Here is a 27,177-nt window from a genome sequence, read left to right as displayed (position 1 = left end):
TGACCTTACTGTAGGTAGAATGTGTTCTGTCTATCCTTGTGGTCTTTGAATAATAAACTCTCTTTAAAACTCTTATTTTAGCTATAATAATGTTCTTGTTAAATGATTAATTCTAAATTGTGTGTGTGTGTGTGTGTGTGTGTGTGTTGGCTGTTTATTATAAAGTCAGGTTTAGTCATCTTTAGGCTGGGAAATTCCACAAGGGCTGATAGACGTGATTATTGAGAAATGCTTGCCAATTTGGTCATTGTTGCCTGAGATGTATTTTTATTGAGATAAAGGGAGATGCCCTGTAAATGAGATTATAGATTTTGGCACATAAGGTTCTAGGTAGAAATATACTTATTTTGCAGTTATTACCACAGTCAGGGCAATAATTCAGAATCCCCATCATGTTTATGTAGGCAATGACAGTAGAACTAGCTGTACTCCAGTCACTACCATGACTTTTGATTGCGCTGGTGCTTTAAAAGCTATTAAAGCTATCCTGAATTCTACTAAGCCATATGCCTTGAGAATGTAATTTTTTTAGACAAATAAAATGTCAGTAGATATTTCATGATTCTCATCAAAGGTTATCATAAAGGGTCAGGTGAGTACATTTTGTGATGGACTGGTAAATGTTCCTAAGACTTTGCTGGGATTTAAGCTTGGGACGTAAATAATGAGAGCCAGCTTATTACATTTTGATCCCATTGGCCAGGAGGATGCATATTGTATGCTGTCTTTAATGTTCCTCTGTTTAGACGTTTATAACCATTTGTGAGATTAAATTTGGATACATTGTTGTTATAGTGATAGGGCCCAAACTCTGTATTGAACTCACTATGAAAGGCTCTGAACATAGTCAATGTCTTCCTTTTATGGTGTCTGGCATTGTGGTCTAGTGAGAAACCATGGCATATGAAGAATATGTTTTCAAGCATATGACCTTTGGGATATATGTGATCCTTACCTATTCAGTTTCTGTATACGAATCTGGTTTCCATAGTCTATCACTGCTACTAAAATTTCAGGCCACCATGATGTTTAGAGGTACATGTTTTTATACTAGGTTAGCTAATGCAGCTATTTATTCATGCATGAGTCTCTGTAAACTATTATGCTCAGACATCTTCTGCAATGCCCAACTTACTTTTCAAAATGCTTCCCTACCAACTCTCTTTAGGATCTAATTACTGTACGAGATAACATGCATATTAGTCGGAAATGAAACTGTTACCCTGCTGTCTGGGAGAGCACTTGCAGCCAGTATGATACGTTAATCATTTATAAGGAGAGGGACATTGAAATGAATCTTTTTTAGATACTATTAAGATGAGCTCACATACAGTATGAGAGGCTTTTCCAGTGATAATGTCCAAGGACTCGGCAAACTTCCTTTTGCTTAGATATTCTTAAGTTTCCACAGCTACACAGTTGCCACAGAGACAAGAGTCAATTATTTGGCTATCTGTGGGTTATAGTTAATTTTGTTATGTTGTATATATTTTAGGTGTGATCCTGCAATTGCATTTTGGTAGGTTAGTCCCCAAGCCTACCTGGCACACTAAAAAGTGTGGCTTTGCATGGTGTGATGATTAGGGGAATCTCTATATGCAACTTACAAATTATTTTTGATGTAGGTTCTTCATATGTGTCTTGTCAGCCTGCAGGCTCCATTTTGGATAAGGGATCTTCTACCTTCTGTTATTGTTACCTCTGTGTTGGACTGGAATTCAAAAGACTTGTAGGAAAGGTCTAACATGCAATCAAGTGCTCTCCCATTGAAATGGAATCAATCCAAATAATAGACTGACTCCTACGCACAAGAACTGCTTTATTGGGGAAAACACCTAGCAATGAAATCACTTGGGAAAGATTTAGTGTCGCCTAAAGAAGCTGAATGAGGAGTCACCTAATAAAGACACTGAAAAGTGTATAAAAAAACTCCATGGGGGAAGGTTAAGGCCATGCACAGGAAGTATGGGACAGGATAGAGGAAGATGATGTGCCAGTCAAAGTAAGAGATTAGGTGATTTAGAAACATCTCTGTGTTTCAGAACACAAGCCAATTGCACTGCAGTTGAAAGACCTTCTCTGTGACCATCTAAGTCTGACCCCACCCCAAAGAATGCGTTGGAATTTGAGGAAACAGAGACAGAAATATGCATATATAATACGTTATTTTTTGTAGAGCTGTCTATTTCTTGTGCTATTAAAGAAATAGCTGCAGTGTTGTAGAATCCAGTGTGAAGGGTCTGTGTTTCATGTGTTACAAGGTTTGCATGGCCTTTGAAGAAGCTAGCTCTGGACCCCGAATACTATTTGGTTTGATTGTTACCAAGGGAGGTTTTTAAGCTACGGGTTGGGGCAAGTACTGTTGATTCCAGGGATTGGGCAATGAGTCAAGTGAACTAACCACTGAGGTCAGGGTGCCAGATAGAGCTGCACCTTGGAACCGACCACAGTGCCTAGACTCTGTTCAGTATCTGTAGGTTCGAAATATCTAAGGCAGTGGTGTCCAATAGAAATTCAAGGATTGCCACAGCCCTCCTGATTCACTCAAAATAAGTGCTGTTCCCCTCCCTCAGAGCCAGGCACCCCCAGAGCCAGAAACACCTCCACCCCCCGCCCCCAATAACTCACCAGCGCTGTCGGGCTGTGCGAGCTGCAGCCTGGCAGGGGCTGCATGAGGCAAGCCGCGCCGGAGCAAGAGGCACAGGAAGAGCCACCGATCCTGCTGCCACGTGCTTGTCCCACAAAGCGATGGGGCGTGTGTGTGGAACGGGCGGAGGGCGCTCCATGTATGCAGCTCCTCAGAGTCATATTTTGCCACCCCTCAGTGGCCAGCTCGCTACATCTGTCAAGCGTAATGGACACCGTGGATCGAAGGAGTCAACTGGCTTGATCCCCTCACACCCATCTGGTGAGTGGCCTAGAGGGGACCCTTGACTGCAGTTGTGACACACAGTCCTAGGAGTTCTGCCTGCACAGACGCATTTGTAGAATGTAAGCTAAGATCATTCAAGGGGGATTTCAGACTGAATTCTGGGAGACCTTGCTGAGGTGCCGTGGATATCTTCATGCTTCACGTTGTCCAGTAATAAGGAGAATGGAAAGACATGTCAGAAGATTATATAAATAAAATATTTGACTGACGATGGAGAGGACTGTTTCCCCCTACTGGCTGAGCCTGGTGCTCGCTCACAGTGGAGAGTGGGGAGTCTCAGGGAGCAGATGTTAGCTTCCTGTTTTGTGGTTGCCCAGCCTCTTTAGGCAGCTTGGACAAGAAGGGCCTACATTAATTTCTTCCAGCAGTGTAAGATGTGTAACAGATCTTGCGCTAGTGGTAGTTAAGTGTAACTGAGTTTTGCTCCAATACAAATAATACAGGACTGAATGCCATAAAAATAACATAGACACAGTTTGTGTTTCCATCACCTTATCTTTGGTCTCTCTTGGTTGTTGAATGTGGGACATAAAAGTTATCCATATGAGTCTGCTGTATACAATTCGTGATCCAGAATAAAGTTGGTCGTATTGATCCTGTATAAAGTTGGAAAAATAGAATTACTCAAAAATCATTTCTTGTGGAAATCTTATTAAAAATAAAATTCATCTAGTTATTATGGAGTTGAAAGACATATATTCATTCATTTGGCCAGTACAGGAAAGAGGGTCAAACAAAATTTGAGCCCTTAGTAAAGTGGTTTTACTTCATATTAGCATAACAAGGGGAAAAAAGAGAAAATCACATATTACTAAAGATAAATCCAAAAACCCATTTATGAATTTAAAAGCAACAGCCTATACCAGTATGGTTGTTATCCTTAAAATGACATCTCTGTCCTGTATAGTGGAAGAAGAGAATTTCTGGCTCTTCAGACTTTCTCTTGGCTTGATACATTTATATAACTTTAAGATGTCCAGTGGAAAAAGCCAGGAAATTAAATATGCCATTGGAGAGTCTAATGCTGTCTTCAGAATGACTGTACAGTAAGTTCATTAACATTTCCTTTAAAAGTATGGTAGCTATTGTGCAATGGACAATAGCTACATTTTAAAAGGACCTATTCAGTTACAAAAGGGAAACAACTAACACACATGCACACTAGAAAACTTCCCAGGCTGTATTTTGTTTACTTTTATAACATGTTCTTTAAACATTAAATGAAAACAAAACCACCAGAGGTTTGGAATTTGTTTTTGTTTGTTCAGAAAAAGTCCACGCTGTGTATTTTACAGTTTATTATTTATTATTATTTGCTTCTAGCGTAAGAACTTCAGTGTCCAATATGTATCATTACAGCAATTTTAAACTCCTTTGTGTGAAAAAGAAAGTGGAGTTTCTTGCTGATTGTTTTTTGACAGATAGATCTGAGACAGAGCTGGGACTTTCTGAGGTAATTGCATGGTTCTGTAAATGCATGTCCAGTGACTAGGATGAAGCTATGGTTTTCCTCCTCTTTCCCAAAATACTTGGTTGTGTGAAATCTGTATTAGATGTTCCTTTAGCATGAGAATAGAAGTGTATGTTCCAAGTATCTTCTTTCTTGGATCTAACACGGGCGTCCATCTCAGATTGCTTTTTCCACTACTGAAATATGCCTGTACTAATTTTATCTCATCAGTCTGTATGTTCTCCTCAGTTTGTAGTGCCAAACTGTCTAGCTTGGTGGGTTTTAAACACATGACCTTAGGAGAGGGAAAGAAAATCTATTGCTCAGACCTCCTTTAGCAGTTTCAAATATACATTACAACGTGTCATACACTCTCTCTCTCCCCTGCCCCCCTGGTCACTTTTCTTTCTCTCTGCCTAGTCTTGTCACTGAGTTTTCTGTGGATTCAATGAAACTGTCTAAACAGCTGTGCCTGGAGGAATGGTCTGTTAAGGTGGGGTACCCAAACTATAGCCCGTGGGCTGTATGTGCCCCCGCCCCCGAGATTTTCGTAGGGTCCACAGCCTTTTTCAACGCATAGCACTAACGGCTGATTCATTAGTGTACGATCACCAGGTTTGCAAAATTTTAGTGTACTCAAATGTGTAGAAAGACACCATCCATAGAAACAACTTATCTAAATATATACAAAGCTGGCTGAACTTAAAATATAAATTAATACACTGGCTTTAAATCTTATTAAAACATGTAGATTTGGTTTGGTCTGCACAAGTTTGTGCATAGGTTTATGTGGCCCACATGTCAAAAGTTTGGGTACCACTAATGTAAGGGATCAGAAATAGGCCCATCTGGGTCAAGACCAGGAGATTGACAAAGAGGCCTTGTGATTTTGAGGAGCCAGGGATGGGATATGAATGGATCAGGAGGTACAGGCAAGAGTGCAGTCTGAACCTCAGCAAGGCTTTGTCTAGATTGCGGGGGTTTGTTAGAAAATATCTTCCAACAAACTTCTTTTGACACATCACTGCCAAACTGCCATGTGGATCGCAAGAGTGATCCCCACTGTCGCCAGAGAGTGGCGGACTGTCCAGCCATTCTGTCTGCAAAACCAGCCAACTAGAAGCACAGCAGACAGGGCTGCGTGGTGCCCAGAAGCCTGGTCTGTTGACGGAAGGCCCCCCCGCCCCACCCCCTGGAATGTCCAGACTGGCTTTCTGCCAACAGATGTCTGTCGACCACAGGTGTTATCCTTCATGGGGAGCGGGGTACCGCTGTCAACACAAGTGCTGTGTTGTGTCTACAGAATGCCTCGGGAATCTGGATGCTCTGTGGTTTTGTTGGCAAAGTGGCCATTTTGCTGACAAAACTCCCTAGTTTAGAGATGGCCTAAGAAGCTCTGGAGAAGCCAGAAGGGGAGCTGCATTCTGATGCACTTTACATGGATGTGTTTGAAAGATGTGCGGGGAATGAGAGAAGGGATTGCAGAATGAGAAGAGCAGTTCTTATGGATAAGATAGATGAGTAGTGTCCTGGATAATTAGATTCTATCTTTGTCTCGGCCTCAGAGTTTCTAAGCAAGTCATTTGAATCACATTTTTAGAGGTGATCATAAATTTGTGTGTTCCTCACTTTCTGAGTAGCCAGTTTGAGACCTGGAGGCCTGATTTGCAGAAGTGGTGTTCCTTCTAATTTTTTATCTCCTCTGAGCAGAAGGAATTTTCTTATGTGCACCAAGGAGTTCTGAGTGTGGGAGGGAAGTCAGGCCTGCGGCAGAGTTTTGTTGCACAGGACTATGAAGGCTTCAGCTGGGACTGCAGGCTCTAGGGTAGGGCTGTGATTGGGAGTATGGGGTACAGGAAGGGGGCTCCACATTTGAGGAAGGGTTCTGGGCAGGAGACTGTGATTCAGTAAGGGTACAAGCCCTGGGCTGGGGACCATATGGGATTTGGGGTGGAGGTGGGGATGAGGGCTTCAGGGTTCGAGGGTGCTCAAGGCTGTGGGGGGCTCAGGCTGAGGCAGAAGATTGGGGCTCAGGCTTACCTGGGTGGCTCTGTGCTGGGATCGGCAGGGATTGGCTCCTCCCCACAGGCCCCCTCAGCTTCAGGGCCATGGGAGAGGCATCTCTGTTCCTGCAGCCCTGAGCCCTTGCGTGGGTTTAATTGCTCCTGTGCATGGCTTAATGTGAAGCCGCGCGTCCACACAGCTTGTTGGGGGGCCAGGGACTATAATGCTGAGTGCTCACACTTTAATTGAGGTCATTGGGAGCTGTACTAGAATGCATAAAGTTCCGTACAGGGCTCTGTATTCTGACAAATCAGCTTCGAAGTACCTCACATTGGGCATCTGAAATTAATGGACACTTTGGGCTTCAATCCCTTTGTCTTTCAGCTCCGTGTGTGTAAAATGGGGATAAAACCACGGCCTCCTATAATCAGCTTGTGAAGATAATTTATGTTTGTGAAAAAGAGATACCATACTGGTAAGCACCAGAGAAAAACCCTCATGGACGTGTCAGTTTGTCTTCAGAGCAGAATTGGAATAGTATGCAGCAAATAAGCTGCTCATTGATTCCGCACCATCTGGCCTGTGCACTGAACGAAGACACAGCTAGTATGCGGTCAGGTAATTCAAGTAGTATTGCCAACTTTCTGAATGCGGAAATACAAACTTAACTGCTCTCTCCCCATCCCTTCCAGGTGCCCTGCCCCTACACCATGCCTTCTCCAAGGCCCTGCCCTCTGCTCATTCCATCCTCCCTCCTTCCATCACTCACTCTCCCCTGCCCTCATTCACTTGCTCATTTTCCCTGGCCTGGACCGAGGGGTGCATGGTGAGGGTACTGGGATGGAACTGGGTAGTTTTTGAGTACAGGAAGGGGTGCAGGCAGTGGGAGGGAATTTGGGTGCATGAGGGGGTTCAGGGCTGAGGCAGGATGTTGGGGTGAGGAAGGGGTGTGGGGTCTAGGCTCTGGGAGGGAGTTGGGTATGGGAGGAGATGAGGGGTCCAGATGGAGCTTACCTCAGGCAGCTCCTGGAAGCAGACATTTCCCAGAATAGTTTAGTGATTAGCGCACTGGCCTTGTAAACCAGAGGTTGTGAGGTCAGTCCTTGTTGGGGCCTCAAATGTACTTCATGGTAACAGCTTTCAAGTACCTTGGGGCAGGTTAGATAAGCCTCTGTTAGGGAGGATGTAGATGGTGCTAGGTCCTGCTATGAGGGCAGGGGACTGGACTCGATGAGCTCCTGAGGTCCCTTCCAGTTCTGTGATTCTACTCTATTCTATTTCCCTCCCATTCTAACAAACAGGTGTAGGCAGGTGGCTCTGCCTGCTGTCCCTGTCTGCAGAAGCTGCCCCTGCAGCTCCCATTGGCTGCAGTTCTCAGCCAACATGAACTGCGGAGCCTGCCAGGATGTGGAGCATCACACAGAGCCTTGCTGACCACACCTCTGCCTGCCACACTGACCAGACTTATAACAGCATAGTCAACAGCACACGAGGATCCCTTGGTCAATCAGGCATTCTGGTCCACAATTGGACACGTGGCAACCTTAAATTTTAGACTGTATTATTGAAAATTTATGTACACAAAGAGGCTCAATCAAGACTGCATCAGCAACCTTAATTATGGCATATCCTAGCTTTTGAGTGCCGTTCATTCCTCATATGCTGTTGAATAAGTATGACAAAATGTACAATGATACATATGGCAGTAATACTTCAGTATCAAAGCATCTTTGATTCAAGGATCTAGTGCTTCACAGAATGTATTTAGGTAAGTTTCATATTTCCTATGAAAGGCAGGTAAGGGCTATATGACTATAATTTAACCCACCACTGAAGTGCAGCCCATACTGGAATGAAATGTGGCAACTATTTAACCAAGTACAGCAGCATTACACAACAAGTTAGGTGAAGGGGACAAGAATAATATGGAAAAGCATATACACTACAAAGTACGTGAGTTGTTCCTTGCTAAGAAATTGACTTTAAAAATCTTTCTGACATTTGATAAAAACAGAGCAACTAAATGCATTACCTTCAAAGAAGTATCAGAGGGATAGCCGTATTACTTTGTATCTGCAAAAACAACTAGAAGTCCTGTGGCACCTTATAGACTAACAGATTTATTGGACCATATACTTTCGTGGGCCAAGACCCACTTCATCAGATGCATGTAGTGGAAATTCCAGTGGCAAATATGAATACACAGGCACAAGAAAAGAAGGGAGTACCATTCAATAGGAAGACCCGAGTTAACAAGGTCAATTCAGTCAGAATTCAGTTGGGGAGGATGTGGCTCTCTTCCAGCAGCTGACATGGAGGTGTGAAAACCTAGAGAAGAGAAACTGCCTTTGTAGTTGGACAGCCGTTCCCAGTCTTTGTTCAATCCTAAATTCATGGTGTCAGCGAAATGAATTGCAAATGAATTGTAGATCTGCAGTTTCTCTTTGAAGTTTTTTGTTGCAGAATGGCTGCTATTAAATCTGCTGCTGGGTCTCCAGAGAGACTGGTGTGTTCTCCTGCAGGTTTTTGTGTGTTACCATTCCTGATATTTGTGTTTATTTATTCTTTTACGTAGAAAAAGTCCAGTTTGGTCAAGGTATATGGTAGAGGGGCATGGCTGGCAGATGATGGCATATATTACATTAGTAGATGTGCAGGTGAATGAGCACGTTATGGTGTGGTTGATGTGGTTGGGTCCTGTGATGGTGTTGCTGGTGTACGTATGTGGGCAGAGTTGGCACTGAGTGGTTTGTTTCAGGGATTGGTCAGAGTTACTATGATGTGGTATATAGTTGCTGGTGAGAGTTTGTTTCAGGTTGGCGGGCTGTTTGTAGGCAATGACTGGCCTGCCTTCCAAGGTCTGTGAGAATGAGGGATCATTGTCCAGGATGGGTTGTAGATCACTGATGATGCATGCATTGGAGCAGTTTTAGCTGGGGGCTGTAGGTGATGTTGGTGTTGTGGTCTTGTGGTGTGTTACTTTCCTTGTTGGGCCTGCCTTGTAGCAGGTGGCTTCTGGGTACACATCTGGCCCATTCAGTCTGTTCCCTGACTTCCTCAGGTGGCTACTGTAGTTTTAAGAATGCTTGGTAAAGGTCTTGTAGGTGTTTGTCTCTGTCTGAGGGATTGGAGCAAATCCGGTTGTACTTTAGTGTTTGGCTGTAGACAATAGATTGGGTGGTGTGCCCTTGATGGAAGCTGGAGGCATATAAGTAAGCATAGAAGTTAGTAGGTTTCCAGCATAGGTTGGTGCTTATGTGACCATCAAAGAAATAAATACATACGCTGTAATGTGAGCTACGGAATATTAGCCACTAAGAAGTAGAAATAATCCAAATGCTCTAAGTTTTTTAGCTTTAGATAGTATGTTTCTTTTGCTCTGGGATTAGAAATAATGTCACACATCATTCTGTATGTCTTTGAGCTGTATCTCTGTGTTGTATCTGATTTACACAGAGACCTGAGTCTTTTTTGCTTTTAGTTTCTCCTTTGCTTCTATAGTCAAATAATTGTCCTCATTTGTTTCCTCTTTGTTAGATGCTTCACACTCAGAAAACAGGAGTTCAGCCAAACAAAAGTCCTTTTTCTGTTTGAGGACAATATTGAAATAGCATATGAGATAGCACGTGCCCTTTTCACTTTCTTCCTTCAGCATGAGGCTTCTGGATCCCTTTCTCCATCAATCTCCAGTCCTTCATGCACTGCTCTGACTAAATTCTTTATTGTAAACGCGTACTTTAAAACTTAATACTTGATGTTACTGTGCATTCTTTGGGCATTTTAATGTTCTCTTGCCTGCATCCTGTTTGATTGCTGCTGCGCTCATGCCCTCTTTTTTCTTGGGAGGCTTAGGGAAAAGGCATAGAAATCCCCTCAGACGTGACCTCACCTCTGCCCTCCTGCTGAATCCTTGAGAATCTGGGACTTTCAATGCTGAGGGATTGGCCGTAGGTGCTTGTACACTTTCTAGAAGTGACTAGAGCAGGATTCAGCAGCACAGGTTTTCAACTGCAACAAGCAGATCATCTGTTGAGTGACATGCTGACTTGTTTCTGGTCTCTTTCTGATTTGCTAGGGTTGTGGGGCTGCCAACTCTTTCCCTGAAACATATGCAGCCTTTGGCATGGCTTGACTTATTGGTGGTCGCACTGGTACCTACAGTACCAGAAGTGATGTGGCAATGTCAGAAATGGACAGCGAATATGAATTTCTGCAATTGCAAAGAGAAGGAGGCGATGGCCTGTGAGAGACTGAGCTGGTGTTCCAGTTCTCTTCAGGCCAAAAAGAAGAAAGTGGAGTGCATAGATTAAAATGCACGATCATAATAATTTTGCCATTGTCATAGGCAGATACTACAGTAAGGTGTTAGTCAAATTCTCTGATAGGTCAAGCTACTAAGTGAGGTTGATAGACTGTGCTTGTGAATAGAATATATTGCATCTGTTCTCTCAATAGCTAGCAAGAAAAGACGTTGACTGAGTTCTATTTGTGGGCTAAATTAAAGCTTCACTTTTCCCAGTAGACATTGGTAGTAAAAATTGAAAACAAAAAAGTCAGACTGTAAACCTTGAGAGCAGCGTACTGTTATGCAAAATTTCTCAACATTAATATCATATTATGTGCATTCAGCAGCCCTTAAATAGAAAAGTCCTTCTGATTATTATATCCCCTGGGAAACTGGTTTTAATATCTGTATTGTTGTGGTCTCACTCAGACAATATTATACCTTACTTTGTAGTATTTCAACTAAAATTCATAGTTTATAGCGTGCACTATACTGTAATACATGCTTCTTGTCACACACACCCCAACACTATCCTAAGCAGGATAGGTTCATTTACTTTAATTTTAACAAATTAAGACAACAAGTGACCTCCTGGGTCATCAGATCCTGTCCCCTGCTATTGCAGGCAACCATGTCATAAAAATCATGTTCATAAATTTATCAAACTCCATCTCATGTGTGTGTGTTCTCAAGTGCCATTGTAAACACCACTAGTTAATTGGCATCACAGCAAAACATCTACCTTTTGAAGAATATCAGAAGTCCATCTGATCTATTTTTTTTTTGTTTGCTGGGAGAATATAATGTTTACAGTCCATCTGCACACAGGAACATAGCTAATATTTCTAAGAAAACTTCTTCTTTGAAGTATGATCCATACTTCCATACTTAACTGCTTTTTTTCCTTAACACAAACCTGTAGCTATTCGTTTCATAGTCTCTATTAGAGGAAAAGATATACCAACTTCTTTAATGGGTCTTAGAGAATCTATTAAAGCTGAAACAACTTTTATGAGAAATTGTAGTTTTTTAGGAGTGCTGTAGCAGCCATTATCAAGATGTCCAAATTTGTTGCGTCGTCTTTTTGATTCTCTTTATCTTTGTGGCTTGTACAGACCCAGTGTACTGTCACTGCTGAACAAATCGGACAGGATTTTTTGTGTGAGTGTGAAATTTTGTCTACCTTAATTTTTGGTTACCCAGTCTACGACAACCTGGCATGGACTTAGTTTTTTAATAAAGTAACACAAAACAGAGAGTTTAAAGTATATGAAACTGATCCTTATCAAAATAAATTTTAGCCCAGGGCAACCCTGCTCAGGAATCTCATAAAATTATTGCTATTCAACATGGGAAGTCATTGTGGATAGCTGTGTGAGGTAGTGATTTTTCTTTCTGATATGGCAGCCTCTAAACGAATTTAGCTGGTCAAGCACTGTTTTGTGGAGTTGTGTATCTGCAATCAAGTGAGACAATAACTAAGCTATCCTTGGGGTACCTTACATAGCATACAAATTGCATAAGGATGATTTGTCATTGTAAATAAAAATCATATTTTCAAAGAATTAATAGTAGCATTTTCCACCAACTTCTGGAATTCTAATGTCGAAGAGTCCCTCAGTAAGGAAGCACACTACTTATTTATTAGAATAAAAATTACCTGAGAAGTATCCCTAGCTTCTGTTTGTCAGATGTGGGAGGTGGGTGGAGGGCTCACTTGATGACTACCTGTTTATTATCACTCCTTCTGTGGCACCTTATAGTATATTGGGTTATATGGACGTTTGCCTGATCCAGTTTGACTGTTCTTATACAAGTACCAGGAACTCCCTCAATCCTAAGTAGAAATTGATTCAAAACCCATGATGATGTCCTTCTTTCTTTCATAAGATGGACACTCCTAAGAACATCCATACTGCATCAGACCAGTGGTCCATCTAGCCCAGTTGTCTGTTTTCTGACCATGGTCAGTGCCAGATGCGTCAGAAGGAGTGAATAGAACAGGGCAGTTACCTAGTGATCCGTCTGCTGTCAACCAATCCCAGCTTCTGGCAGTTGGTTTAAGATGACCTCCCAGTATGGTGTTGCATCACCAGCAATCTTTGCTAACAACCATCAATGGAGACAGAGAGGTAGCTGTGTTAGTCTGTATTCTATCAAAACAAAAAAGCAGTCAAGTAGCACTTTAAAGACTAACAAAATAATGTATTAGGTGATGAGCTTTCGTGGGACAGACCCACTTCTTCAGATGAACGGTCCATATAACCCAGTATCATCTGAAGAAGTGGGTCTGTCCCACGATAGCTCATTATCTAATAAATTATTTTGTTAGTCTTTAAAGTGCTACTTGACTGCCTTTTTGTTCCAACCATCAATGGACTTATTCTCCAGAGACTTATCTAATTTCTTTTTCGAATCCAGTTGTGCTTTTAGCCTTCTCAATATTCACTGGCAATGAATTCCACAGATTGACTATGCATTGTGTGAAGAAGTGTTTTCTTTAGTTTGCTTTAACCTGGCAGCCTATTAATTTCATTGTGTGACCCATGGTTCTTGTGTTATTTGATGGGATAAATAACACTTCCCTGTTCACTTTCTCCACACCATTCATGATTTTATAGCCCTTAACACATCCCCGCTTAGTTGTTTCTTTCTAAACTGAACAATCCCAGTCTTTATTGTCTCTCTTCCTACGGGATCTGTTCCGTGCACTGAATCATACTGGGCAGGTCTTCTCTGGACCTTTTATAATTCTCATACAACCTTAGACTCTTAACTGTAGAAGTGTGTTTGAGTCCCTTCCTCAATTCTTTGGCGACTCAGCTCTCATCCCCTATTACTTCTCCTCTACTTAAGATACATCTATGACATCTTTATGATTTGGACCCGTGGTAAAGAGACTTTAGAAGAATTCCACAGAGACTTTAACCATCAACTTATGCCTGGATTACTCCACACGAGAGAGACATTTCCTGGACACTACAGTACAAATCAAGGATGGCCTGATCAGTACCGCACTGTACCGGAAACCCCCTGATCGCTATACTTACGTACACCCTTCTAGCTTCCATCCTGCACACATAACTAGATCCATTGTTTACAGTCAAGCCCTTAGGTACAATCGCATTTGCTCTGATCCTACTGACAGAGACCAAAAACTACAAGATCTTTACCAAATAGTCATAAACCTGAATTACCCACCAGGAGAAATAAAAAAAAAAAAAACAAATCAACAGGGCCAGACGAATACCCAGAGACCAGCTACTCCAAGATCGGCCCAAAAAAGCCAAGAACAGAGCACCACTGGTCATCACCCACAGCCCCCAACTCAAACCACTGCAATGAATTATTAAAGACCTACAGTCTATCCTTAATGAGGATGCCACACTCCAGAAGGCCCTAGGTGACAGGCCTGTTCTCTCCTACAGACAGCCTCCCAACCTTATGAGGACTCTCACCAACAGCCACATCTGTACCTCAGGAACACCAGTCCTGGGACCTTTCCTTGCAACAAAACCCACTGCCAGCTTTGTCCACATATCTTTTCTGGAGATACCATCACAGAATCACAGGCACATTTTCATATTCCTCAACTAACATCATATATGCCATCGTGTGCCAACAATGCCCAGATGCTTTGTATGTTGGACAGACTTCAAACTCTCTTAGACAAAGAGTTAATGGGCACAAAACAGACATAAAAACACTCATGATCCACAAACCTGTTAGCTGGCATTTTAATGGTTTGGGCCATTCTGTTAATGACTTAAGAGCTTGCATGTTACTGAAAAGGAATTTTCACAACAGTCTTGAAAAAGAGGCTGCTGAACTCTCTCTTATATTCAGATTCAACACATTAATATGTGGTTTGAACCGAGATTGGAATTTTTTGGGTCACTATAGGGGCTCATTTGCATACTTGGCTTAATCTAATTCTTGACTCCCCCCCCCACCCCTCTGCTCTCTGATTTGCTCACCTTGATAATTTTTTTTTCTGATTTTGTCAACTTTGATTACTGTTTTAGTTCTCTATGCCTTAAATATTGAGTCTGTTCTAGTATGGCTATGGTCTCAAGAAGTGGGTCTGTCCCACGAAAGGTCACCTAGTAAATTATTTTGTTAGTCTTTAAAGTGTGACTTGACTGCTTTTTTGTTTTGATAGTATATAGACTAGCACGGCTCTCTCTGTTACTGGATGACTGCAGAATGAGCATGGAGTAATATTAAATGTTATGATAAATGGTAGTATCAGAAGCTACTTCAAAGACCAGCACGAGGCCAAAAAGCACTTAGTGCTGGCCAAACTCATCTGCCTTTGTATTCAGACGTAAGAACACCCTTTGACAGTGAGAAGAGAGTTGGGCATACAGTGAGTGCTTTTGAAGTGTCAGTTGAAAATTTATATTTGAATGATACATCTTCATCAATTTTATAACTTCAGTTTCCCATTGGAATTATTCACAGCACATATGGGTTAAGTGAGACATAAATAGCGTGTACACCTTGAGCTTGCTGTCTGCACAAGGGTGAGCTATACCGCAAATCCTGAGCATATTACACCACAGAGAGGGCTGTGAAATATTAAGGGAGAATCACAGTGCCTGGTAGGTGGATGCAAGTGACAGGAAACATTACATTAAAAAGGTCATTAAGTAATTTCAATCTGTGAGTTAAATTTGTAGGGATTTTTCTATTTTATTTGAGGTGAAGAGTTTTAGGATTTTCCTACAAAGGCTATTTCTGGGATTAGAGTTGGAAAATAACTCTGCATATCTTTGCCACCTTGTGCACTAAAACACACACTAGCTGTATAATGGAACTAAACTTCCAGACCATTCAGCATGGACACTGCTCCTTCTGTCCTCATGTACCATAATTCCACACTTCATGGCCACTGAACAGAACAGTCAAATAAAGAATAAAACAAACAAGGTGATTCTAATTACTCTCCTGTGTATTTCAAGATGCTGCTTTCAAACTCTACTGCAGATTGTAATAGACTGTTTCATAAGTCTGGGCAAACTTACTCCCATAGCAGGTGTCCAGCATTAACTTGGAACAAACCTTCAGTAAGAAATGCCAGGGGTCAGCTTGATCACTTGTCTCTTATCAGGGTGAATCTGGATATCGGTAGGATTTTGTAGAAGGCGTTATGGATTTCCTCTCAAAACCCATGAAAATATTCACCAGGAAATCTTGTCACTGGGTAAGTGTATCTCTTGAGCCTAGCAATATTGCAAGTACTGTACTCTGCTGTAAATGACTGAAGTCTTAATTGTTTTTAGCCTTGAGTATATATTTTCAGAGACATAAATCTTTTGTTTTCATCATACTATTTCCTAATCAGACATGCATAATGCATAACTTCTGATTCCTAGCTCTGCTTCTGCATTCAGCACAGATCCCAGTAAGACACTCTTTTTAAAATATGTATTTAGTTTTCAATTTCATTTATATTGAAGAACCTCCGTTGAAGGAAGAGCAGAGTATTCATTGGCTGCTGGAATTAATTTTGTTTCCAATTTCTTTTCATCTGGAATTGTAGGGTTTTTTCACTTTACAAACACTAATTTGTACTTGCCTTTTTAGTGTACATAAAAGGATGATGTGGTATTTTAAATAGCTATAATATATACTGTGGCTTTCCCAAAATTGTGTGATATAATTAGTACATGCACGCTAATAAATAAAAATTCTGAAGGATAAAATTGCTTTTAGAATTAGACTGAGCTAGTAGGCATTTTTAGATCATAGATTAAAGGCCAGATTCTGGCTGGAGTTGCACATGTGCATAGATCAGAATAGTCACGGCTGAGCAACTCACAGAATGGATATTATCTGCAACATTTCTAATTATTCTTTAAAGGTCATTGTTCAGGAAAACTCATATGTGCCACTTAACTTCAATTAATGACAGTTATCAGTGGGAGTGAGGGTATCTCTACTTTGCAGAGAAAAAGGTGTATTCTTGTTCACTCAGTGTTAGCAAAGCACTGTTAATGAATTTGGGTTAAAACAACAGCGAAGACACGGCAACTCCACTTTTAGCGTGAATTAGCAGCTCCCATTGAGTTCTAGGCTCACCTATATATTTAACTAAAGTTATTAACCTGAGTTAAAAGCCAAGTTGCTGTGTTTTCACAGCTAGTCTAAGTTAGCTAATACAGATCAGCTAACCTGATTCAAGAAACCATCTTTTTTGCAGTGTGGGCACACTTAAGCACATACTTAAAGATAACCAAAACAAGAAGCAGTCAAGTAGCACTTTAAAGACTAGGAAAAATAATTTATTAGGGCTACGTCTACACGTGCACCCAACTTCGAAATAGTTTATTTCGATGTTGCGACATCGAAATAGGCTATTTCGATGAATAACGTCTACACGTCCTCCAGGACTGGCAACGTCGATGTTCAACTTCGACGTTGCTCAGCCCAACATCGAAATAGGCACAGCGAGGGAACGTCTACACGGCAAAGTAGCACACATCGAAATAAGGGAGCCAGGCACAGCTGCAGACAGGGTCACGGGGCGGACTCAACAGCAAGCCGCTCCCTTAAAGGGCCCCTCCCAGACACACTTTCATTAAACAGTGCAAGATACACAGAGCCAACAACTAGTTGCAGACCCTGTATATGCAGCACGGACCCCCAGCTGCAGCAGCAGCAGCCAGAAGCCCTGGGCTAAGGGCTGCTGCCCACGGTGACCACAGAGCCCCGCAAGGGCTGGAGAGAGAGTATCTCTCAACCCCCCAGCTGATGGCCGCCATGGAGGACCCCGCTATTTCGATGTTGCGGGACGCGGATCGTCTACACGTCCCTACTTCGATGTTGAACGTCGAAGTAGGGCGCTATTCCCATCCGCTCATGGGGTTAGCGACTTCGACGTCTCGCCGCCTAACGTCGATTTCAACTTCGAAATAGCGCCCAACACGTGTAGACGTGACGGGCGCTATTTCGAAGTTACTGCCGCTACTTCGAAGTAGCGTGCACGTGTAGACGCAGCCTAGGTGAGCTTTCGTGGGACAGACCCACTTCTTCAGAAAAAGTGGGTCTGTCCCACGAAAGCTCACCTAATAAATTATTTTGCTAGTCTTTAAAGTGCTACTTGACTGCTTTTTGTTTTGATAGTGTATGGACTAGCACGGCTCCCTCTCTGTTAAAGATAAGCATGTGTTTATAAAATTTCCTGACTTAGCTTTTCTTTTTTAGCTATTTTTTTACCCATTATAACACATTTTTAGACTGAAATAATTATTTAGGTTGGCCATCCCATGCTACACAATCAGACCATATTGAAGCAATCAGATATCATAATAATGGATGTGATGTCAAAGCTTTAATAAAAGAGATTGTCTAATTCTTCCTTACTCATTAAGATGTATGTAGTGGGACCGGAAGTGTTGTCTTCATGCTCCTGCTACAGGATCATATGGGTAACTCTTCAAGAGGGAAGAGACCAGTGCATCAGAGGAGGCACATAGAAACCAGAATGAGGAAGCCCCTGAGTCTGTCTTGGTCAGGCTTGATCTACACTAGGCAGATAAGTCAATTGCAGACCTGCATTTCTAGCTATGGCAATTGCGTAGCTAGAATCGACTTACCTGGCTGTCCTCCCTGAGTGAGGTCGACAGGAGAAACTCTCCCATCGATCTCCCTTACTGCAGGGGTGGACAGCTGGCCCCAGATATGTCGCTTTCACACTTCTCTATCAGGTGTGCAAAATTGAACACCAGAAGATCGACCCCAAAAGGGTTGATCTCCGAGTAAGTATAGACAAGTCCTCATCAGGAAACAGGTGAAATGTGAATGAGAGCAGTTATAGGGTTCCCACTCCCTGCTCTCTGGGAACAAGGAAAGAAAGCAAAAGGTCAGCACAGCAGGACTTAGTAAGGATATCAGGAAACTCCATGGGAGTTACTGTGACTGGAGTTGCCAGCCCTCCAGGATTTTCCTGGAGTCTCCATGAATTAAAGATTAATCTTTCATTAAAAATTATGTTATGTGATGAAACCTCCAGCAATAGGTGCAACAAAATTGGCAACCCTAGCTCTGACGGTTCCCTGAGTTGAGGCAGAGGGAATCTGCTGGGGGTGGTTGGAGGAGACTCTCTATGGAGAAAGCTGTCGAAGCTGGGGCTCAATATGCAAAGCACAGAAAAATCCTGCAATAGGCCCTGAAGCAGGAAGGACTGAGAGAGGCGAGTGCGGGCTGATGACCCTAAGAGCTGTAGCCCCAGATGTGCTGCGGAGCTGTTTTTATTTGCTTGACTATGTTTGGGTAATAAAACTGCCTAGAGAAGACTCGGAGTGGCAGTCGAGTGACTTACAGGTCCCTTTTGCAGGCAGATAACAACAGTCGGTTGAATCAGGAATACGATTATAAGAGTAATCGTGGTGAAACTCTTTGCAAAGTTGGACTGAGGCCTGTTCTTAATTTGACTGAATGATCAGGGTAATTTTCCACATTTTTGGTGTCAGTCACAAATTTATTGTGATGCTTATGCTTTTGTCTAAAATGTCTTGCTCTGTTTGCAAATACTTTCATCCCCTTTTAGAAATATTAGTTTTTCTTGAACTTCATGAACCATTGCTGGGGTTTCTGGTTTAATACTCATTGTTTTACATCCGTATAGCTAATTCAAGAACAGAGTGGTAAAACTCATCTTTGATGCTTTCATAATAATGTGTATTCTGCCTGTAAGATACCATGATTGGCTTCTTTGAAGTTTTAAACAGAGCAGAACTGTTGAATCATGTTCAGAACTTGCTCCACAGCCTAATATGGATATAAAATGCATTTGGCCTGAGAGTTTAAGTACAAGCCTGCCAGAATTTCAGCTTGGGCCACTGGATGATGAATTTATTCTAAGCAGTAAACACAAAACTGTGGAATAGTCTAAACAGACTGTCCATTCCTTGTGTTGCTAGTGGTTCAAGGCATACAGACTTGAACTGCATGGGTTTTTTTCTTCATTATGATAAATTCATTTTTCAGACTTTTGTTGTTCTCTGAGCCCTTATTGCAAACTTCTAATATAGTGAAGTGGTGTTTCTTAATTACAAGAGGTATGTGTTTGCTTGTTTTTTTTCCTATTTTGTACTACAAAATTCCTTGACTAAAACTCTAGCCGCATTCAAATCCATATAATCCCTCATCAGGTTGCCGTTCTTGGCAGTTACAACCATAAGAACATAAAACAGAGTTTAAAAAAGAGCTTGATAAATTTTTGGAGGTTAGGTCCATAAATGGCTATTAGCCAAGGGTAAAGTATGGTGCCCCTAGTCTTTCTGGAGACAGATGGCAGGAGACAAATCGCTTGATCGTTGTCTTTGGTTCACCTCCTCTGGGGCATCTGGCACTGGCCACTGTCGGCAGACAGGATACTGGGCTGGATGGACCTTTGGTCTGACCCAGTATGGCCGTTCTTATGTTATTAACCCCTCATCAGGTTGCCATTCTTGCAGTTACAAACATGCTTCCTTTTTAGAGTGCTCTCTGCAGGATGAAATCAATGCTTTTCACCCTTTTTATTTCCTATTGTAGAAAGAACAGTTCTTTGTTAGAACATGACATGCAAGTTAGTTTGTTTTCCCAAGAATGTTCTAACTCCTGGTACAAAGTTTACCTAATTTGCAACACTGCTTAGGAGATCTTCTAAAATATTGGGTTACCTGGTGTCTTTCAATGTTAACAAGTACCAAGAAAGTCTAATAAACAGAATGTGTATCTTCTAAATAATAAACACACTTGGTGGAATACTTCTGTGAAAGAACTAGGTTTGATGACTTGATTTTGGCCTCTTGCCATACAGCAAGGATTCTCAACTTGTGTCAGGACTCAGAACTGGTCACCAAAATGTTCCAAAGGGATGTGTGGCAACTCCTGTCCCACAGAGCTGTCTGGGCTCACCTTCCTTCTCCAGGCTTTGCAACCTCTGGTGTCCCAGAGCTGTTCACGTGTGGCCCAGCCATCATGATGATGGGAATCTAGATAGGCCAATTTGCACGAGCAGTGCTATAGGCCAGGTCACAACTCCACTTGCTCAAATTTGGCTCAGTCAGAGGTGGGAGCCGAACAGGTTACAGTGTCTCAGGTGGAAAGCCAAGGCGTTCAGCTCCACAGCATGGGAGCTGCAGGAGCCACCACTGGGGAGTGAGTGCTTGGCAAGACCCAACCTCCCCTCAGGGCAAGATCGGACCAAAACCGCCCCATAGTCTCCAGCCCCAGACTATTTCCTATGCTATGGCAGGCCATCAACATTTACAAATGGAACCTGAACCCAGAATGGTTGAGAACCCTGGTCTGTCATTGGTGGCTGAAAGGCTCTCCATCGCTCAGCAGCAAACCTCACCAGATAGTTTTAAGAATTAACATTTGCTCTAAGGAGAGTACGCTGAGCTTGCATGTTGTGTCCTCTGTGTAACATCTCATTAAAATGTAATTGGGAAGACCCCACCCTCTCTTGTGTTTAAATGGCACGAGGGGACTCCCACTATTTCTCCCTTTTAGTCAGTGCCTTTTCTGAGAGATCTTAGAGTGCTGTGGTCTTTTCTCTGTTGGGCAGTGGTAGGCAGTTCTCCCTTTTGGCTGTCACCTGTGCTTTTAAGCTTAACTTGGCCTGTGCGCACTGCTGGAGGATGACACAAGTTGTTTCTGCCTTGAGCTCTAAATGAATTGCCACCTCAGAGTTCTAACTCTGGCAGTAAGGAAATTCCCTCTGCAGGGCAATGTCCTAGAGGTCCCTAAATAGTGAGCTTTTCTGAATGGCAAAAGTCATTTTAATTTTGGTGTTTATCTCCTGGGATAATTGACGTCCCTGTCCTTTGAGCACCTTAGCATGTCCTTAGCAGCAACAATGGCATCATTATTTAAATAACCCAATTACTGGTAAGGTTGAATTTGTGATAAAAGAGCAAGAGATAAAACAAGAAGAAAGTACATGTACAGTTCTACTGAGATCCTGTCTGAGACGGAAAATGTGTTATTTCCCTCTCTAACTCTTACAGGATTATATAAGTGATTAATGTGGGGAATAGGGAGTACATTTCAGCATAATATTATAGGGATGGAAGGCTTTTGAGAGGCCATCTTTTGAGAATCATCACTTAATGATAACCTGTCCTGTTCAGTCTGCTGGGGCATCTGGCATTGGCCATTGTTGGGAGACAGGCTATTGGGCAAGATGGACCTTTGGTGTGACCTAGTATGGCTGTTCTTATGTTTTATGTCACCTAGTCCACCCCCCGTGCTAGGACCAGACACTGTATACTTAAACCATCCCTGATGGTATTCATTTAACCTGTTCTTAAAACCCTCTAGTGACTGGGGATTCCACATCTCTCGCTAATGTGGTCCAGTACAAATCTATCCTTATTGCTTGGAAGCTTTTTCCTATTATCTGCCCTACCTCTCACTTCCTGCAAGTTATGTCGATTACTTCTTAACCTACCTTCAGTAAGCATGGAGAGCAATTGATCACCATCCTCTTGATAACAGCTCTTAACATTATTTGAAAGGCTGTTAATCAGGTTCCCCCTCAGTCTTCTTTTCTCAAGACTAAACATGCACAGTTTTTTTAAACCTTTTTTCATAAGTCAGGTTTTCCAAAACTTTTCTATTTCTTTTCCCCTGGACTCTTTTTGCAATTTGTCTGCAGCTTTCGTAAAGCGTGGTGCCCAAAACTGGATACAGTAATCCAGCTGAGGCCTCACAGTCAAAAAATTACCTGTCATGTCGTACATATGACGCGCCTGTTAATAAACTCGAGAATTATGAGTCTCTCTTGTGCAACTGCATCACACTGTTGGCTCTTTCTATTTGTGATGCATGAAAATCCCAGATCCCTTTCTGCGGTATTATTGCTTAGCCAGTTATCATCCATTTTATATTTATTCATTTGATTTTTTTTTCCTTCCAAAATATAGTCTTTTGCACTTGCTTTTCATTTTATTTAATTTCCTTTTATTATAAACTTTTTCCTGTTATTAAAGAAGGAATTAAGTAAGCTTGAACTATGATATGTTATGAAATATTTATAGGGATGGATTTGTATTATGCATGTGACTTTGAGTGATTTCAGTGGGCTTTGGATCAGGCCCTAAGAACAGTAGTGGGGCCAGTCTGTGGCCTGAGGGCTACACACAGCTCATCAGGGTCAGCACTGGCCACCCGCCAAGCAGGTTTTTTAGCTTGCATCCACAGGTATGGCCATCTGCTGCTCCCATTGGTCGCAGTTCACCATTCCCAGCCAATGAGATCTGCAGGATGTGGCAGGCAGCAAATTGCTGTAGTCTGCATCGCTTCCCACAGCTGCCATTGGCCAGGAATGGTGAACTGTGACCAATGGGAGCTATGGGTGTCCCTACCTGCAAACATCCATTGGCTCAGCAACAGCCTGCTCTGATGAGCCACAGGGTGTACATCACTGCTTCAGAATATAAATCAGGGGTGGGCAAATAAAGGCTCGGGGGTGCAGGGGAGGGCAGAGCAGTCCACCAGGGTTTGTCCAGGGTGGGTCCTGACCTCTATATTTACCTGCACGTCCCATACTGTCAGGGGATTTCAGCCCTCTTTGGCCACAGGTGGCTGTGCCTGCACCACTTCCCACTTCTCCATAGCCAACGACAGCTAGGATCGCCAGACAGCTGCAGAGGTGCAGGTAAACGTAGTGGTGGTGGCCTGCTAGGGGCTAACCCTGGTGTGCAGCCATTTTATTATTGCCCTCCCCCATGTAAGTCCTTCGGGCTAGGAGCCTGTCTTCACAGATAACACACAGAAGAGCCAAGCACATGGGTGGGGTCTGTAAAATAACGAACAATGGAGTGCAGCCCATTTTGTTCTTGCAGTCCTGGCATCAGAGTACACTTTATTTCATCCTGTTGCCCAGTCATCATTCATACTTCCTTCAACACGGGGCCTTTTGCAGTGACTTAGGATAGGGTTTTTATTTCTGTTTCTCCCCTAGCATTGATCCTGCAAAGATTTATTCATGTGCGTGACTTTAAGTGTATAAATAACTCCATTGTGCTTAAGAATTGCTTCAGTGCTTTTCACTTTAAAAGAGGGGTTCTTCTTCTCTCTCTAGTATTTGAATTAAGGTTATTGACTGTTAGGTGCTCTCTGAAAATCTCTTTAGTCGTATTGACTGTTCTACTGCCATGTGCAAGAGAACAAAACAACCAGTCAGCCTGTAGGACAATATTGTTCTGTAATCCTCATCTTTAATTATGTGACAATGTAGCATACACTATAATTGCTAGAATGTCCCTCATAATTAACAAATCCTCAGCTATAATGAGCCTAGTCCCGGAATCACACCTCTGGCCATGGGGGGACAGTGGGAGCTGAAAGCCTCTTCCACCCTAGGGCCACAGTGGGGGGTTGAGAGATCTACTGGCCATGGAGGAGAAGTCATCCACCACCTAGGGCTGGAGGAGATGTCAGCCTCTGTCAGGGACCTGATGCTTGAAATGACAGCCACAGAAACACTCAGCAAGGTTTTTTCTCTGCATGAAACCCATGGCTATTACAAACAAACAACTCGAGTTGTTATAATAAGGTTGTACTGCAGTGTGTCCTGTAAGCTGGGCTCTTGTGCGGCTGCTGGGGAGAGATTCATATGCTACCCAGCAGGGTTGCCACAGCGAGGTTTTGCATTTCTGCTGGTGGTGCACATTTGCACATGCCTTGGTGCACATAATAAAATTCATTCTGTCCAGAGATGGAAAAAATCCATACGTGGATGGAAGAGATTAGTGGGAACATCGGTGTACTGTAATTATCAGGGAGGGAAACAAGCGTGAAAAATGGGGCTTACACTGACTCTGAAGGTTGTGGGCAGAGTTCAGAGGAAGATCCTGCAGTTCTGGAAGCTGAGAGAGTTGTACGTAGGACTAAAGACGGAGTGCCTGTGTGCAGATCACAGACATGAGCATCACCCTCAAGCTAATCTGCAGTATGACTGGGAGGATGTGCTCGTCTGTTGATGGAAGCTGCACACTATGCCAGTAACTCTTCATAATCATTTTGATTTATATGGCTTTCTTCCCACTAATGATTTTCGTATACACTCCAAACTGTGTCCAATAAACTCAGACCTTTATTACCTTATCTTACATGGACGTCATGGAGTAGTGATGCCTAACATTCAGGTGTGGTAAAAACATCTTCATGAATTTTGAAACAAGTGTCAGGAAGTATAGATGAGATTGTTGCTAACGTACATTATTGGGCTGGTCAGCAACCTTTTTGAGGCGCAGTGCCAAAATTTGACCTTTTGACTTCTACATACAATCCGAGTGCTGGTGATACTTTTTAAAGTCACTAATAGTCCTACTTACAACAGCTTAATTAATAAATAAATAAAGATGCAGAGCTTTGCCGTTTAGATGGTGGTTGGTAGCATTAGCTGCTCTTTTGTTAAGGCACATGCGGCGTGGCTTTGAGCAAACTCCTGGCTGCATGGAGGAGGAGGGGCAGGGCTGAGCTCCCACCTTGCATGCCGATGAAAATTGGCTCACCTGCCACTCTTGGCATCAGTGCCGGGGGTTGCTGACCCCCTGTGCTAGTCCATCAAAAATCTAGGGTGTGAAACTGGCTACGTTTTGTTTTGTTATCTGAGTGAAATATAGCGGTGAATTAGATTGGAAATCTAACCAGTTTTGGCTAATGCACAAAGAAACTTTAAAGACCCCAGAGTTATTCTCTTGACAATGTCCTTTTACAATGACAGTGAAGGTGAAAGTGAGCCAATGCGCCCTGGTGCAGTGCAGAGGTAAGAGGTTAGGCTGCTGGGGGCAGGCCTCTGACCGTCCCCAGAGCATAGGTGGCCAGGCAACCACAATCCCCTGCCACCCCAGGAATCCAGTGACTGGGGAAGCACACTAAACACTGGTGCATGGGCACCTGGGCAAGTGTGGTAGCTGCACTGAACCCCTTCCTAACTCAATCTGCTGCCCTGAGCCCCTCCCCCAGCTCCCTGCCCTATTTCCTGCATCCCTGTGTTCCCCACACCCACGGTCTGAGCCCTACCATCCCCTGACCCTGCAACCTCTTGATCTGATTCCTCCAACCCAATGCCCCAGTCCCTTTCCCCAACTCCAGTACCTCCCCCTACCCACACAGCCCCCTGACCTGACTCCTGCACCACCCATGCCTCAACCCTGTACCCTGAGCCTTTGCACTCTACCCCACACTTACATCTGATACAGATACTGTTGCATCGCGACTCCCCACCCCCTGTCCTGAGTCCTCCCCAAGGTGGGAAAGGTTGTTATAGGACAGTATCTGTAAGAAATATAAGTTTCTTCCACCCCTGAATGACAGAGTTCGTCGTACCCTCTCTTCCTGTTATCCTGTGCTGTGTTATTCCACCTCTAGAGGTTTCATTAGGGGGACTGTGCAATTTCCATGTTTGTTTCCTTTGGGGGGAATGGTGGCCTAATTGTGAATGCTTTATGACAACAGCTCAAGAGATTTTAAAGAACGGTGTACCAGTGTTCTGAAGGTGAGCCAGTGTCCTGAACCCAAGGAACACTTTCTCAAATTGCCTTTTCCATTCCGTGTTTTGTTTTGTGTAGTCGTGTGGAAGGGAACTAGAAATTCACCTCTTTCAATTACTCTTACATTGCAAGTTTAAATATAAATGTTCTGTTCACCTCATTTCTGATAGCGTGTTTATTAAGGTAAGGTGTGTGTGCTTGGAGATAATTAACCAAAGACTTCCACAGCTGTGAAAACTCATTTTTGCAAAGCTGTACTTGCTCAGATTATTTCTCACCATAAAATTTTAAGTAGAACTGATTCAGAATTACAAAAGCAGTGAAGTGTTAAAATGGTTCCTTCTGTCTGCAGTTAGCTGGGTTTCCCAGGGTGTTAGAAGTTGCATTGTGTGTTCACAAAGTGATAGATGTTTTCAAATATTCATTAGAGTTATTTGTATTGTCCTTAGTTCAGCTTGTTCTTTGCTAATGGTGTGTACTTTTTGTCTGATTTAAATTTTTCTAAGATTATTTTCACCTTCAGTCTTAATAATCTTGCAATAGTCATGCCTGAAGTCTAAGCAAAGATAGAATAAACTATGTTTGGAATTACATGAAAGAGACACTTGAGCACTTTTTTTATTTCATCCTGTGAACATCACTACAATAGTTCATTCTTTTAGGTGAATCAATGAACAATTTATTATCTTTCATTTCACAGCAGTTGGATAATGAAAAGGATTGTGAGGTGTCTCTGGTCAATACTCTCACCATTTTTCCTGGACTTCTGGGTCACTGAACAAGCCTGATGCATTTGTTCACCTCCTTTTGAGGTTGCTTTCTTTCCTTTGTTTTCCTTTCTGTTGAGTATTGTTAGAAGCAATTAAAGGACACCTATGGTCTACCTGAATATGTGGGATGATTTGTAAAGCATGTGCTACATAGAAGTAAATATTGGTTAATTTTCAGAGAAGATTTTTTTTTTTTACCGGTGTTAAAATTGGTTCCTAGATTTGTACAGTAGATG

The 27,177-nt window shown here is 42.6% G+C and overlaps 1 protein-coding gene across 11 annotated transcripts in view; it reads left to right on the top strand.

Moving 5' to 3' along the window:
- Nucleotides 1-27,177, top strand: part of DTNA (dystrobrevin alpha) — a 316,470-nt gene that overhangs the window by 78,364 nt on the left and 210,929 nt on the right. The window contains exon 2 of one of the 11 annotated variants that reach the window (XM_074987214.1): nucleotides 6,771-6,861. The exons of 8 other annotated variants lie outside the window; for them this stretch is intronic. The gene's annotated coding sequence lies outside the window, so the exon portion shown is untranslated. Of the gene's footprint in view, nucleotides 1-6,770; nucleotides 6,862-6,888; nucleotides 7,005-15,857; nucleotides 15,878-27,177 lie in introns of those variants that run through there. 2 more of the 11 variants (XM_074987216.1, XM_074987215.1) reach the window with 2 other exon arrangements.

Source organism: Carettochelys insculpta, chromosome 2, assembly GCF_033958435.1.
Source record: "Carettochelys insculpta isolate YL-2023 chromosome 2, ASM3395843v1, whole genome shotgun sequence".
Lineage (NCBI taxonomy): Eukaryota > Metazoa > Chordata > Testudines > Carettochelyidae > Carettochelys > Carettochelys insculpta.
The sequence above is the reverse complement of the archived record's forward strand: the minus strand, read 5'-3'. Positions and strand labels throughout refer to the sequence as shown.